Source organism: Sciurus vulgaris (genome assembly GCF_902686455.1).
Source record: "Sciurus vulgaris genome assembly, chromosome: X".
Lineage (NCBI taxonomy): Eukaryota > Metazoa > Chordata > Mammalia > Rodentia > Sciuridae > Sciurus > Sciurus vulgaris.
In genome coordinates, this window is record NC_136471.1 from 38,014,170 (window position 1) to 38,028,205 (window position 14,036).

Genomic DNA, 14,036 nt, shown 5'->3' on the forward strand with positions numbered 1-14,036 from the left:
CTACCTGCCTATAGTTACTGCCCAGTTAATCCATATGGGTAGATTAATGCACCAATTAGGTTAAGGGTCTCATAACCCAATTATTTCACCTCTGAACATTCTTGCATTGTTTCACACATGAACTTTTGGTGAACATCTCATATCTAAACCATAATACCTTCTCATGATTTTCCTCACTCATAATAAAATCCAAATTAATTTCCATGGCATACAAGTTTTTAAATGATCTGCCCCCTAATCACTTCAATTCAGTGAAGATACTCTGCCCTTGATCACTACTCTCCAGTTGTTCAGGCCTCCCCTCAGTTCATTGCATATGACAGGCCCCTCCTCATTTTGGTACTTTCATACATGCTCATCCTCCTATCTAGAATGTGTTCCATCATTGGCTTACATGAATGGCTCATTATCATTCTTCAAGATTGATACCTTAAATTTTGACTCTTTGAAGACACCATCCTGATATCATACCCACCATGGGGCCCTCGTTACATGTCATCACCTGTCTATATTCATTTTCTTCCCTGGACTTACTGAGTTATATAATTTTTTGATTCATTATTTTCTGCTACTCTTACCAGATTGCAAACTCCATAGACTCAGGTGCCATATTTGTTTAATTCACCTATAGATATATTACCTAAAAGGTTCTCAATAACTATTAATACCTAAAGGAATGGATATGGGTAGACCCAGGGCCAGAATTAAATTCAGTGTTCTTTCACCTCATTTTTATATTTTGAACACTCTGAGAAAATTTCACTAACATCAACCCTAGTTTTCTGTCTCTGGGGAGAGATGTAGTGTCTAACTTAATGGTAACCATATACACAGTGACATTTTAATATTTATCTATTGTTAAAAGGTGAGATCCATTTCCTAGTGATAAAAATAGTGAACATTTCTTCAATGTTACACACCACTTACTATACGATGTTTTAATTTTAAGTGCATCATTTCATGTAGTTCCTGAGAAATAGGTAGCATTGTCCCATTATACAGATAAACAAACTGAAGCTCAAAGAGTGGTTAACTAACTTACCCCACCCAATCAATTGGAAACCAATCCGACTTACTTCAAAGCCTATGCTCCTGGTAATTTTTCACGACCTCAATATAGTTTAAGAAGTCAGAGTGAAGAGTAAATAGCATGTGTTTCACTTAGAGGGACTGATAAAAAAGGGAATAGAATATTTAAAAAACAGTATTTGGGGTAAGGCCTGATACTCATTCCAACACACTAAGTTCCTCATAACTGAATGAGTTAGAATTTCGAAGGGCATCTAGCAGTGTGTATTTTAAGTAATGATATTCCTGGGTCCCTAGGCAGTATGTACTTAAAATGCATTTGAAATCCACATGTATTGGGGTGACCATGTTTTATTCTTTCCATTTTTTTGTTTGTTTTTGGGGTGACCATGTTTTATAAAATCAAGGGAGTAGTTGGGCGCGGTGGTGCATGCCTGTAATCCCAGCAGCTTGGGAGGCTGAGGCAGGAGGATGGTGAGTTCAAAGCCAGCAAAACTGAGGTACTAAGCAACTCAGATCCTATCTTTAAATAAAATAAAAAATAGGGTTGGGGATGTGGCTCAGTGGTCAAGTGCCCCTGGGTTCAATCCCTGGCACCAAAAAAAAAAAAACAAACAAACAAAAAAACAAACAAAAAACAAAGAAATTATATTTCAGGTGTTTTGTATTATAATACCATTTTCCCCATTCTGACTTTTTTTTTGTTTTTCATTTTTTAATGGTGCATTTTAAAGAACAGAAGTTTTTGATTTTGATGAAATCTAACTTATTTTTTTCTTTTTGGATTGTAGTTTCAGTATGATATCTAAAAATTCTTTACATAACTCAAGGTCACAAAGATTGTTTTTCTTCTAAAAGTTAAAAATTTTAGCTCTTAAATTTAGGTTTATAATCCATATGGAGCTATTTTTTGCATATTATGTGAGGCAAGGGTCTAAATTCATCTTTATTTGCATATGGACAGCCAGTTGTCCCAGCATCATTTGTTGGAATAACTATTCTTTTCTCATGGGATTATTTTAGCAAAAATCAATTAATCAAAAATATAAGCATATTTTTCTAGCCCCTTAATTCTGTTTCTTTGATCTGTGTACCCTTATGCTAATCTCATATGGTCTGCATTCAGTCTATACTTTTACAAGTACATTATACCTGCTTCCTTTAAAGTATCTCTTTCCCGTTGGTGAGCTTACAGTCTCGTGTGTGTATGTGTGTGTGGGGGGGGGCAGGGAATTGAACCATGGGGCCTTGTACATGCTAGACAAGTGCTCTGCCACTGAGCTATACCCACAGACCCTGAGTTTACAGTCTGGATTGGAAGACAAGTCTAAGTCAAAGATATATTATTGGTGTAATAAAATGCCAAATAAAAATGGACAATAATAAATGTAATCATGTTAAGTCTTAGGGTTATCATTGAAGTTTAAAGTTCCCAGATCTGGACCACTTGTGACACATACTGAAATGACTATGACTACGTCAACTGCCTTAAAACTTTATTCGTGTTCTTCATTATAAATCTCCTTTCACTAGGAAACCATGGATTCATATTTATATACAAAATAAAATCTAGATGTTAGTGTCCCAACTTAGTTACTTTAGCAGGTACTTTGAGCAGATGAAAGTAAGTTTTCATGAGTATTACAAAGCAGCGTCAGTGCAGTACACTGACTCCAAGGAATCTGAACATTTTAAAATTAGTATTAAGTGGCTGACAAATAACAGTAAACTGGAAAACTCATAATTGCTTACCAAATGCTTCTGCAAAGAAGGGGCAAGATGACATGACTATAATCATCTCTTCATTAAAAGTAGATATGTTGGTGGACAGAAGATAAATAGCTTTGGTAAAGATCACACCTAGAATGACAAAGCCCATGACTAGACAGCTTATGGTTGTCTAGAAGAAGTTAGTACAGTTGTTAACTATGTGGTACTTCAGGCACTCAGCTGATTTATACTGAACTATGTGAGAATTATTAATATAAAATTTATAAAAATTTGAAAGCACCACTAGACTGTGATTGACAACAGTTTTAGCCAACAGTCTACCTTCTTATTATTCTTCCTCTTCCTCCTCCTCCTCCTTCTGTACTGGGGATTGAACCCAGGACCTCATGCAACCTAGGCAAGTGCTCTACTACTGAGCCGCACCCTCAGCCCTTTTTATTTTTAATTTCGAGACAGGATGTCACTAAGTTTTGCCTTGCCTCCCCTTGAACTTGCCATTTTCCTCCCTCAGCCTTCTGAGTAGCTGGGATTATAGAGCTGCACCATCATGCCTAGCCAACACATTTTATTAAGACATAAGCTTGACCTCTCCTCTGAGCTCCTGATTCATTTTCCCAAGACATTTTTAGCCTGTGTAGCTCTATAGCTTCTATATAGCTTCATACTCAAAATGCCCAAAACCAGTCAACAGCTCCTCATCCTGTTTCCTATACTGAAGTATGGAAAAAAATATCTAAGTCAAAACTTTAGGTACTCTTGGTCTCCATACTATGGGTTTACCACCTTTATTCTATTAGTGAAATCCTTGAATCTTCCTAAAAGAATCAGTAAGTACTGCTTACTCTGCCTTTTTTTTTTATGTACATCCATGGCTTTATACAATTATAGCAGATTGTTCTTGTGTCTGTAAGTACATCAGCATCATCAGGCACTTCTCAGAGGGTATCAGAACAGGGACATGAGTCTACACTGTTACTGAACTCATGTGGAAATGCAAGAGGGTGTGAGTATCCTGATGGAACTTACATGGCCACCTGGCCACAGTTCCAGGCCAGGCCCCACCTAAAGAAGGGGCCAATTGTAATGCCAAGCAATTTGGTTTCATAAACCACACTGGTCTTTTAACTAAATGATTATTCCCAAACTAAAACCACAAGAGAAACTTCTAATTTAAAATCAGTTATAAGTTAGGAACTCTTAAGAACCAGAAGAAATTCAAATTTTGGGGTCGGAGCTTGAGGTAATATTGGTAACATATATTGAGCAGTTGAACAAGTCCAAATTGTACACCTTTGGAGAACTGTTTCCATTTTAAATGTTCTTATCCTTTTCTTGGCATGTTCCATTGATTTACTGCTAACTGAGATACAACATTTACTAATTAATCTAGACTTTGTCAGTTTGTCAAAGCAGAACTTTCCAAGTAATGCATCTATTACTAAATATAGTCCATACATCTATATTATGGAAACAATACATCTTTATATTTAAAATATCTGAATAGCTCTATAATATAAAATACTTTTAATAACAGTACAAACTGGAGAAAATAAATCAAACAAGGCTAACTCTACCTTTTTAATATCTCTGTATTCCTTCTGCTTATCCGTGTCCCACTGCCACAATATTAGTTGGGCTCATCATCCTCCCAACAGTCTCTTAACTAGTGAGCCTACTCTCCCTACCTTTACCATAGTGCAGCCAAAGTAAATAATTTTAAGATGTGAATATGACCCACTCATTCATTTGCTTAAAATCCTGTAAGAGTTCCCATTGCCTAATAGTAAAATAGAAATTCCTTGGCACATAGTTCAAAGCTATTTATGATCTTTGCTCAGTCTGTGTCAGTGAGACCCATCATTGACCATACTCTAGCTTGTCTTAGTTCTCCAAACTTATCACATGTCCCATGTTTCATGACTGTTCTTTCTTTTTAGAACATCATTCTTACTCCCACAACATGCCTTCAGACTCTGCCTAATTCCTACTCATCTTCCGTGTCTAATTTTAGAATAATATTCCCAATGAATAGTATATTATTTCCCCTGATTCTCCTGAGAGCTGGTTAGTTACCTAAATAACCAAATGGTACAACTGTTTACCTCCCCAACTAAAAGCGATTTTCATCCCTGTACTTTCATTTGATGCAAAGGACTTGGCATCAAATGAAATAATAAAAATCATAGAAATAATAAATAGCATTGCTAATGTTTTCTGTTCTAAGTATGTTACCTGTATTGTTAAACCCTCAGGAAAACCACATGTAGTAAGAACTGTCAATTATCTCAGTTATTCAAATAAAGAAACTGAAATAGGGAGGTGTGGAGTTACACATCCCACATGTCAAAATGCAAGAAGTGGAACAAAAATTTGAATAGAGGCAGCCTGGTTCCACAGCCTGGGCAGTTTTTAACTTTTACTCTCTAAACATAGATTTTATAATGGTCCTCACCCATGTGGGGAATCCTGAACTCTCAAGTTGGACACAGCAGGATATCCAGAACAAGGAGACCATATTAGTATGCACAGATCATTTGTTTTAAGCAACCTGTAAGATTTCCTCGTTTTCAGGAAATGCTTAATGAATAAATGGAATGGTATGGTGTGAGCCATGGCAGGAAACCAATGAGCAAGAGGTGACATTGGTTTCACATTCCAGACTTACAATAGGCTGTTAAACTACTTCAAAATAGGAAACATGCATGAAGCAGGTGCTCCTTTGTCCATCAAAACATTGTGATTCAATGTCAAGTTCTGGTTTAGAGTAAAAATTCAGAACAAAAGATAATAGCAAATGAAAGTAAAGGTGAAACACACATAGAAAGGAAGTATAAGGTATTATTGACTTCAAGTTAGTTTAATTCTTGAAGCTTCCCATCTAAAAAGGGGTCCAGAGTGCAGCTAGAATTGAGTATAATTTGTAGCAAGGCTAGATTTGAAATCCCCAGGGTACTGTGTTATGCTGAGAATGATATAATAGACTTTCAATGAGTTTAAACTTTCTCTCCATTTTGCACCATTAGTCTCTCAATGATGTGCAACTACTTGCCCTGCAGAATAATAAACCCAGAGAATTGGACCTAGTTAAGAACTCTAAATGTTAGATCTTTCACTTTCTTTACTTCCAAGCTTGAGCAGACTTTGGCACTTTTATAGACGGAAGCTACAGTACATGTTTATATGGAGGAAATCACATTTGTTCCTGCTCCAAATTCTCTAAGCAGTGCCTCATGTTCTTTGCATCATTCCATTTCTTTATCAAACTTGTCAAATTTTTTTAAAAATTAGGATTATGATACATACAGAAGAACATTTTGTGAACCAGGAGATCTCAAACTGTAAGCAGTAAGAAGCGTCATGCACACCCTACACAGCAGTTACAGTTTACAAAGCATAAAAAAGGAGGTATTTTGACCTTTTTGGTGATTGGCTGTTAAGCATAACATTTTTGTTAAGGCTAGCAGAGCTGTTTAAGCTGATTGGTCATAGCTAACTGGTTTAATTTCACTGACTCACACTGTCCAGGACATAATGCTTATATTTTTTATTTTGTTTATGATTGGAGTTAGACTTTGGAGGAAACTTAAGTTTTGGCTCCATGACCACAATGGGATGTTGGCCTTGTAGTGTATTAAACTGTGTACTCCATTTATGATTTTGTTAACAAACTTTGCCTTGTTGATCACCCATTCCTATGTGAAGTGCCATCTACTAGGAGGATACCTGGGAAGCAATCTGACAGATTAAAACCTTTTCAGCTGAGAAGACTTTTTAGACCTAGGACACCATTTGCAATACAAATGAGCTCTCAATGTGTGTTAAATAAGACATTTTTCTTCTCTCAACCTGTGTGGTAAGTTATCTTGCTTGCACAGACTACTTTCACTTTAGAAAACGAGGACAATGCCAGAACACGCAGCTTATGTTACCAAGAGGCAGGAATACTTTCCTGTCATATAAAGTACTTCAATTAGTAAGTTTATACCAACACTTTCTCTATAGCACAGTAACAAGATCAGTTCGGTATAGAGGAGACATACTGAATTGGGACTCAAGTCACTCTTTCTTGCTGTTCTTCCTATATAATACGAAGGATTTGAATTAAGAAGATCTCTAAGGTTTCTTCTTGCTCAAATGTTTTCCTAAATGTTTAATGCTTACATAATATTTCACTGAACAAACGTGCTTGCTTACATGGTTGCATTAAGCTCCAACAAAAATTTGAAATGAGGAATACTGGAGTTTATTTCTCTGCAGCCATTCTTTAGACATTTCTATTAAACTGCTGTGTTCCTGAAATCCTTCATTTAAAACTCTGATGGTATTCCTGTGTTACATGATTCTTAGAGAATGATTCATCTGATAGAGGCTTAAGAGTTCCTCTACTCAGTTTTATTTATATTTAAAGTTCATAGGAATGCATGTCTGATAGTGTCATATTGAGCATTAAAACCAATGTGTGTGTGTGCATTCTAGAGAAAGTGAGTCTCTAAAATTTGACTATATACTAGGTTGTGCCCATCTGACTTTATACAAGTCAAACACTACAAAATACGCAATGTGCACTTCGAGGTGATTTTTCTACTGAAAATACTGTATAAGTGCTTACAACTTTTTATGCATGTGCTTCTGGAGAATAAAATACTTAGGGCAGAGTCTTCAATTTTGATACCAGAAATCCCTATGTTGTTATCAAAGAAAGAGACAGGGAGGCAGGAAAGAGCTTCTCTTAAGCTTTTGTGATTAATTTATAGTTTTAATCTTTGTAATGTGCACTCAGAGGCTCATTGGATATATTATTAATAAATTGATGAGTTGACATCATAGTTCTTTCTAGAAGGAAAAGTGAAGTTGTGCAAGGAGGCATATAAATGAGTACACACAGAAGGGACATTTCTATAAAAGGTGGGATTTTTTGTTTTGTTTTGAAGTGATAGAAAATATTTTCTTTTCAAGTGCTCTTAAGAAAAAAGGACTATTTGGAAAGTGAAAAGGAAAAGGAAATTATTATAACCACTCAAGATAGAACTGTCCAAGTGCAGTATTACCTAAACTGTTATGTGCACCCATGTATTAGCTGGTAGAGAGAAGCTCTCTGGAAATTTCTTCCCTACCACTTACTTGAAATGGATTGATACATTCAAAAGGTACATATTTTAAAAAGACATGGTCAAACAAGTCTTTCCTGATAATCCCTGTTACCTGTTGTTTACTCTTCATCTGGTATTGAGTACTTAAGTCAATGAGAGGCCCTTTAATGAGTAAGTCAATTGAAGAAATCTAACGTCGATAGTTAATGCAAGTGGTGGGAAACCCAGAGAACTCTCCATTCCACTATAAAGAACACTTTGGATATATGAAAATAAAAATCATATCTGTTGGATATAGTATTCATTCTCTTGGACAGGGCTGGATCAACACCAATCCAATCTTAATTCTGAAACACTCTGTCTGCAAACAGAGTGTTTTCACCATGAAAGTTTTACAAGAATATATTTTCAAAACTTAATAGACTTATATATTTTAGTCCTTTTGATAAGATGGAGAAATAGAACTTAGGATCAAGTTGTGGGAGAAACCCCATTCAAAATAACATTTGTAATTCATCTTTTATGGTAGAGGACTTCTGTATATGATCAATCTCATTTAACAGTGCACCTAATCACTGTAAGGTTTGGAGTATGATGTTTTTCTGGCTTTCTGTCATAATTTCAGAGTCACACCATAATTAGAATCTATAGTCTCCTCTGCAATGATTTGGTGGCCTGTAAAAATTTGAGCAGGTACTTTAAGGTGTATATTCAACGATGAAGATTGATTTTTGTTCCAAATCGGATGTAATCTTTAACCAACTTCCTCTGGACACCTATCTTTGGGTAGAGTAGAATAAGGGGTCCTATGAGAAAATGAAACTAGGCCTTCTGTTATGGCAGGTTTCTAAGAATCATTAATCATCAGAAAACAATCAACCTACAACTCAATCATTGACTCAGACATCACCAATGATTAGTTCTTAAATTTGTAATGCCTGAATATTGAGAGAACATCTGTACAACTGGCAGGACAATGGTTTTCATCTCTCTTATCTGAGCAATAGATGTTGGCTTAAGGTAGAAGTAGAAACAGAACAGATTGTTCATTACAAAATCCCAATCAATTCAGATCTGGAAACACTCTCAGTAAAGGTTCAAAATATCAGCCATTTAGAACCATACCTATCTAGTGCCACTATTAACAGTTAAATTCAGTCTTTCATTAAGATTTTTTATAACATCTATGTACCAGGAATTATGTTAGGCACTAGAGCTCTGGAATGAACAAGGGAAACAAAAAGTACCTACCCTTGAATTGCACACAATCTAGTTGAACAGACAGCAAATAATAGAACAATTATAATGCTGGGGAACAGTAAGTGTTAAGTTAGAGAACATAAAATGTGCTGTGTAATGATGGAGAAGGGCCACCTAATCCAGCTTGGGAGGATAAAATTTGACTTCCAGGAATAAAGGTCTAAGCCTCTGACTCTTCTATAAACTGGGGATAATGTTAATATTGCTAGCAATCCCTTTGTAAAATCAAATTGCTTCTCAAGTTTTAGTTATTATAATTATTTGTAATATTTCAGATGATGCAATGTCCAAATGAATGTTTTATTTGTTTGCCTTGGGTTGTAATATATTTTTCAAAAACCTACATATTAGAATGATCACAAAGGGAAAACAAAATTCTCCTCTTTTCAAAGATTAAAAACACAAATTAGATTTAGGGGAAGATTAAGGAGACTGAATGAACTTTGAAACTCTTTCCCAGCCCAACAGTATTAAAATAGTTATCTTTCAGAACTTCCCAACATAATTTCTCAGCATTATCAAGGAATATATTCCTAATAGTGATTTGTTGCTAATACATAATATCTGCACTGGTCAGGCAGAGACAGTAATGAAATGGCTACAATCTGTTTTTCAGGACATAAAATTGTGCTGTACACCAAAACATATAATAACCCAAATGGCAGCTTCAGAAATTCTGGTATTAAAAGTCTTTTGAGAAATTACATTGTATCAAATACATACCCCATCTGGTAGACTATTATCCTAAATGATGATCAATGAATGCCCAATAACCTATTACCAAGGAGGGTGGTAGAAATAAATTGACAATCATAATCTGACAACTATAAGTTGGTTCACTGGTCGATTGTAGTTACCAGCCAATGTATTTTAACTTATATTTGTTAGTTTTAAAATTAGTCGAAGAATTTACATAATGGAGAACTAAGCTTAAAGGACAACAAAAAGTATTCTGCTCTTGCAACTAGATAATCATTTGCCTTTTAATATTTTTATAAAATGGTCAGTTCTTATTCTTGTGAGCATAAACACATTTGGGAAGTTGAATTAAGTCTATATTCATCTCAGAAGTACAATTTTCTCTTAATTTTATATTATAGTACAGTAACAATTAACTCTCCACATGCAGAATATAATGTACTGCCATTTACTTTGCATTCTGATAATTTCAAATCAGTACAATCACATAAGGATGTTTTAAAGATGAACTCAGTGGTTAGTAGGCTGTGAGGAGATTAAATTTCTATTGCATTTTGGATAGTCTTCTTGCTTGTTTATGTTCAATAGCTATCTGAGGTACATACATTGTAAAGGGAGTTACCACTGTGTGATTCTAAAAATTCTAATGATGTAAGTGAAGCAAAATTGTGAGAGGTGAAGCAGAGGCTGAGCTATCCAAGGGGGGTGTCATTACATGAAGGGGTAGGCAGCCTAATGGAGCTGAAATAGCTATGGACTGTGAGCATGGGGAAGACTGACTTCTAGTCCAGATTCTGTCACCAGATGCTTGACTTGTCTTTGTTGATCTGTTAAATGAATAACTTGGATTAGATAATAATCTAATATAATTATATTCTATGGCTGTATTGCTAGAAATTTTTTTCTGTCAGTCCATATTTTCCAAAAGTCAGGCCTAGGAAATCATTTTAAGACTCTATGAACAGAAAGGGAAAATTGCTTTATTTCTGATAGGAAAATAGCAAATATATATAAATCTTTACAGAAACCAGAATTTATAACATAGAATTACAGATCCTGAAAAAGAAAAGCACACATAATTTCATGAATTAAATAGTATCTCTGGAGACTATATGTATGTGTGTGTGTGTGTGTGTGTGTGTGTGTGTGTGTATACATATATATAAACACACACATATAAAATATATATAAATGCAGTTTTGAGTGTGGTTTCTACTATTTGAAGAACCCAAAACTATGTTATTCACTTTGATGATATATATTTTATTTGCCTTATATGATAGAAACCACATTAAATTTGGAAACAAGAATTTAAATCTTATTTCTAGTTGCACTAGGGCTCAGAAAACTCACTCTTAATTTATTTTTAGTATAAAAGAAAAAACGGAGTCTCAAAGTTTATAGGTTGTATGAATATTATGCATTCCAACATAAGAGATATTAGGCTTAAATCCTAAACTCTATATCATACTTTAACCAAATATAAAGTATTACTAAATATGAGGAAGAAAGGACACTAAAAATAATAGAATGGCTTTAGGAGCCAGAACACTTAGAAATTGAATTGATAACAGATACTTGCCCTCAAAATGAAGGGTTATCAGTAAGCATGGGAAGCTTTATGACCAGTCTCTAAAGTATCTTTAAGGTCAGTATCTAAAACTGGAAGAGAGTTATATAAGCTCTGGTTTTCCAAGGAGCACAAAAGAGACCATGTAATCATCTGATAGTTAATGAACCTATGAACTTTGGCTCTGTGTACTTGAAATAAATTAACCAAATCCCTGCTTTACACACACATAGGAAAACTACTGTGAGTATAATCGAATTTGAACAGATCATGGAAACCTAGAGAAAAGTAGAGGATGTGATCAGTATGGAAAAAAGGCATATCTCAAGGGAAAAAAAAAAGTCACATTGATTTAACACTTCACAGAAACAATAAAGAAGGAATTTTACAGTTAAGAAGTCAGGAAAACTTCTATTTTCTTCTTCTAAGAGTATAGGAAATGTCACCTCATTTAAACAGAGGGAGAAATATAAGATCAGATAAGTCTTCAGAAAAATGCAAGCCAGAGTGCTGTGGGGTGTCATCATTAAAGTAAGGACAGATCAAACGCGCAAACAAACAAAAAACCAGTGACAGCCACAGCAATTCTAGAACTAGTAAAAAAAAAAAAAAAAAAAAAAAATCTTTCAAAAATGACAGCAAATTTTTTTTTCACACATGCAAAAGTTGAACGAGTTTATCACCAACAGATTTATATTATAAGAAATGTTACCGGGCCCCGGTGCCCGCTGGGTCCTCAGCGGCGGTGGCGCCCGCGGTGGTGCCCACGGCGGCGGCAGGCAGCAGCGCAAGCGGGATGCTTTCCAGGTGCTCTTTTGCTCGTCAGCAGGTGGCTGAGCGGGTACATCTCGCTCTCCAGGTGTGCTGGGATTTGCAGCTATGAAGGGAGGGATGGAATGTGTTCCATCCATCTCAGTGAAGCCCTTTTAAAGCTGAGACCAAGAAAGGATCTGTCAGTCTGGAGACTCTCTTGCATGAAATGATACATGCTTATTTATTTGTCACCAATAATGATAAATACCGGAAAGGACATGGTCCAGAGTTTTGTAAACATGCATCGCATCAGCAGCCTGACTGGAGGCAGACGAGGTGAATGAGTATCCGCGGCATTAGTGGCGCTGCTACCGGTCTTGCCAGCACAGCCAGCCATACTACGGCTATGTCAGATGCGCCACCAACAGGGCCCCTCTGCTCACAACTTCTGGAGGGCCGAGCACCAGAAAACCTGTGGAGGCACCTACGTCAAGATCAAGGAGCCAGAGAACTACTTAAAAAAAGGCAAAGGGAAGGCCAAACCCAGCAGGCATCCAGCGTCAGCAGCAGAGGGGTGCAGACAAGCCCAGTAGATGGGAGGCACAGCCCTTGGTCCCTTTCAGTGGGAAAGGGTATGTTCTGGGAAAGAGGAGCGGTTCACCTGTGCCTGAGAAAGTCATTACCTCACATGCCATCAAAGAAACCAAAGATCTTTTTAATCAAGGCCATTCAGCAGATGCCCTAAGATCTGATTCCAACATTGAGGCGAAATCTGAACAAAATGGCTTAAGTAAAAAATTATCTCATCTGGTCTCCCTTGTTGTCAGTACCAGTCACCAAAGTGTCCTAAGCAGCTACTTTCCCAGAGTCTCAGTTGCCAATCAGAAGAATTTCAGAAGTGGAACCATTGGCAATGTCGCTAAGCATGCTATCTCTTCTGGTTCTCAGAGAAGGGTTCTGGCTTCTAAGATATCCCTGAGCAATTCCTCCAGATCGAAATCATCGGCATCTGCAGCTGCCGCCCAGGGAGGGAGTGGGTCAAAAAAGAGAGGTCACCAAGCAAACGATCCAGGCTGGAAGACAAGACTGTTCTTGACAATTTTTTTATCAAGAAAGAGCAAATGCAGAGTGGTGGCAGTGATCTGAAGAGCAGCTCGTACCCTGCAGCGGCAGGTCCAAGTTCTAGCAGCTCCTGTGCTCAGAGCCTGCTGGTCAGCTGTCCAGTTTGTCAGAATGAAGTTCTGGAGTCGCAGATCAATGAGCACTTGGACTGGTGCCTAGAAGGTGATGGCCTTGGAGCCAGAAGCTGAGAAGCCTCTGTAAAGGGTTGGATTCTCACATGCTGCCTGTAACCTCAAGAACCACGGCCAGTCATGGGGGGCTCTGGTCAACACCCAGTCTGTGGTTAGAGTCTGGCTCACATAGCCAGCAGTGTTGTTTCACTCCAGTAGAAGAGAGTTGGTATTTGTGTATGTGCTTGTAGTACCGGCTACTCGGAAAGCTGAGGTACAAGGGTAGCTTTGAGCTCCTGAGCTTGAAACCACCATCTCAAAAAGAAAAGGTTCACGTCTCAGGGTGCTGGGTTTACTCCACCCTACCTACACCTGCCCAGTTTGTTCTGCCTGTGCAGTTTTAGGTATTTTTTGTTCTTTCTTGCTCTTAAAGGTTTTAAAATCTATTAATATTTATATAGTCTTCTCAAAATATATATGTCTCAGGAATCCTGCCGGGTATTTGGTTAAGCTGAATATTCCTTTACTAATGGTATTAAAACTCATTCCCTGAACCGATGTTAATCTCCATAGTGCTAGACATGCCAAAACCTAGATAATCTAAAGGTGTGGCGTTTGGTGATGGCAGGGTACTCAAGTTTGGAGTCTTTATCTGTTTTAAAAATCTTAAAA

At 36.8% G+C, this 14,036-nt stretch overlaps 1 pseudogene across 1 annotated transcript; it reads left to right on the forward strand.

The window, feature by feature from the left end:
- The first annotated feature begins 8,567 nt into the window (after window positions 1–8,567).
- On the forward strand, window positions 8,568–13,535 carry LOC306651074 (DNA-dependent metalloprotease SPRTN-like; annotated as a pseudogene). The gene is made up of 2 exons: window positions 8,568–8,597; window positions 12,069–13,535. The product of its transcript is annotated as a DNA-dependent metalloprotease SPRTN-like (transcript).
- Window positions 13,536–14,036: the final 501 nt, after the last annotated feature.